The sequence below is a fragment of the Cucumis melo genome, unplaced genomic scaffold (assembly GCF_025177605.1).
Source record: "Cucumis melo cultivar AY unplaced genomic scaffold, USDA_Cmelo_AY_1.0 utg001288l, whole genome shotgun sequence".
Classification (NCBI taxonomy): domain Eukaryota; kingdom Viridiplantae; phylum Streptophyta; class Magnoliopsida; order Cucurbitales; family Cucurbitaceae; genus Cucumis; species Cucumis melo.
In genome coordinates this window covers 10001-12500 of record NW_026124519.1, presented here as the reverse complement: position 1 = coordinate 12500, position 2500 = coordinate 10001, and positions in this window count along the sequence as shown.

The following is a 2500-nucleotide window of genomic DNA, read 5'->3' as shown; positions in this document are numbered from 1 at the left end:
GGTGCTCGTGTGCAAGTCAAGGCCCAAGGCCAAGGCCGAGGTCTTGGAGTACAAATCACGCACATGGGCGCGCGCGCCGTGCGTTAGTGGGCGTGTGTGGGTCGCGCGCTGCATGCCCGTGCGTCTGCGGGGGGCGTGCGCGCAGGGGGCCGACCCTTCAAGCGTCTACGGGCGTGTGTGGGGCGCGCGCCGCATGCCCGTGGCCGAGGCTTGCACACGAACGCCTACGGTGCATCACAAAAAATAATTGAGAGGTTATTGTACCTCTTCCGTGCCCACCATGCGCCATGCCCTTCGGGCGTGTGTGGGGCGTGCGCGCAGAGTTCCAAGCGCGGCATGCGTCTGCGGGCGTGTGTCCCCGCGCCGCATGCCCAAGCGTCTGCGTGGGACGTGCGCGCAAGCCGCGCGCAGCATGCGTCTTTGTTGGGCGTGACCACCCACGTCTAGAATTCATGGAAAAAACTCTATGGAGGTTGTTGGAACAAACCCATGCCCCCACCGTAGGTGCCCACAGGCCCACCGAGCATGCAGCATGCGCGCCCCCCATGCGCACGAATGCGGCACGGCCATGGGCGGGCGCGCCGCATGGCCATGCGTCTGCGTGGGGCTTGCGCGCAGGGTGCCGCGCGCGCCATGCGTCTGCGTGGGGCGTGCGCGCAGGTTGCCGCGCGCGCCATGCGTCTGCGTGGGGCGTGCGCGCAGGGGGGCCGCGCGCGCCGCAAGCCCATGCGTCTGCGTGGGGCGTGCGCGCATGGGGCCGCGCGCGCCGCAAGCCCATGCGTCTGCGTGGGGCGTGCGCGCATGGGGCCGCGCGCAAGGTGCCCACGATAGAGGTTCTTGGCGCTGTCTTGTGCCCACATCGGTGCGCACGCCGTACGCCCATCGTGCCCACCCAACGCCCACCATGCACGCCCCATGCGCACCTACGGCCGCAATGCCCACTCAACACACAAAAGTGATGCCAAACCTATCTTCTAGTGCTTGGATTGTTATGAAATTTTTTCTGGGAGCTAAACAATGTAAACAAAGGATGTCCTCCAAAAATTAGAATTTTTGGAAACGTTTTACTATTTTTAAATTTTTTTTAATTTTTTAACAATAAAAATTCATAAAATATTATTGGTTGGTTCAAAAATTATGAAACTTGTTTTCCACACTCATTTGAATGTCTAAAAGATAATACAATCAAGTCCCGGTCATAATAATAACACAATCAAAAGTTATGGCATGGTGTGACATTTCGGCTTTTTCATATGCAAGCCTGCCAGACCCAAAAAAGCCAGAATGTACTATATAGGGGGGGCGACCTGCCTGCATGGGCGGGGCGCGGGGGTACCCCTATGCCGCGGCGCCGACCCTTCAAGCACATTGCGCCCATCATGGGCACATATGCTTGGGGGGTCGGCGCCGGCGGAGTGCCACCTCCGGCCGCCGGCGGCGAGTGAGAGTGGGTGTCGAGTTGATGCTCGGATGGGCTTTGCGCGGACAATGCTTGCACCTCGGTGTGGGCGTGCACTCCAAGCGGGCTTGTTCGTGAGGAGACGAGATAACTTGCGATTGCTTTGTGCTTGGTGGACGAAGGGTTCGGCCGGAGTGCCACATCCGACCGTCGGGCAAGGAGTGAGAGCGGGATGGGCGTGCTTGGACAATGCTTGCACCTCGGTGTGGGCGTGCACTCCAAGTGTGCTTGTCTTGGCGATTGCTTCGTGCTTGGCGGAGGGGTTTGGCCATAACGATGGGCTTGTCCGTCGGGCAGGGAGTGAGAGCGGGTGTCGAGTTGATGCTCGGATGGGCTTGCGCGGACAATGCTTGCACCTCGATGTGGGCGTGCACTCCAAGCGGGCTTGTTCGTGAAGATACGAGATGTCTTGCGATTGCTTTGTGCTCGGTGGATGGGTTTCGTCGGAGTGCCACGTCCGACCGTTGGGCGGGGAGTGAGAGCGGGTGTCGAGTTGATGCTCGGATGGGCTTGCGCGGACAATGCTTGCACCTCGGTGTGGGCGTGCACTCCAAGCGGGTTTGTTCGTGAAGATACGAGATGTCTTGCAATTGCTTCTTGCTTGGTGGAAGGGTTTGGTCAAAATCGATGGAATGCCGGGCCCCTACGTCGGGCAAGGAGTGAGAGCGGGATGTCAAATTGACATTCTTGGATGGGTTTTGCTTGGACAATGCTTGCACCTCGGTGTGGGCGTGCACTCCAAGTGGGCTTGTCTTGCGATTGCTTCTTGCTTGGTGGAGGGGTTTGGCCATAACGATGGGCTTGTCCATCGGGCAGGGAGTGAGAGCGGGTGTCGAGTTGATGCTCGGATGGGCTTGCGCGGACAATGCTTGCACCTCGGTGTGGGCGTGCACTCCAAGCGGGCTTGTTCGTGAAGATACGAGATGTCTTGCGATTGCTTTGTGCTTGGTGGATGGGTTTCGTCGGAGTGCCACGTCCGACCGTTGGGCGGGGAGTGAGAGCGGGTGTCGAGTTGATGCTCGGATGGGCTTGCGCGGACAA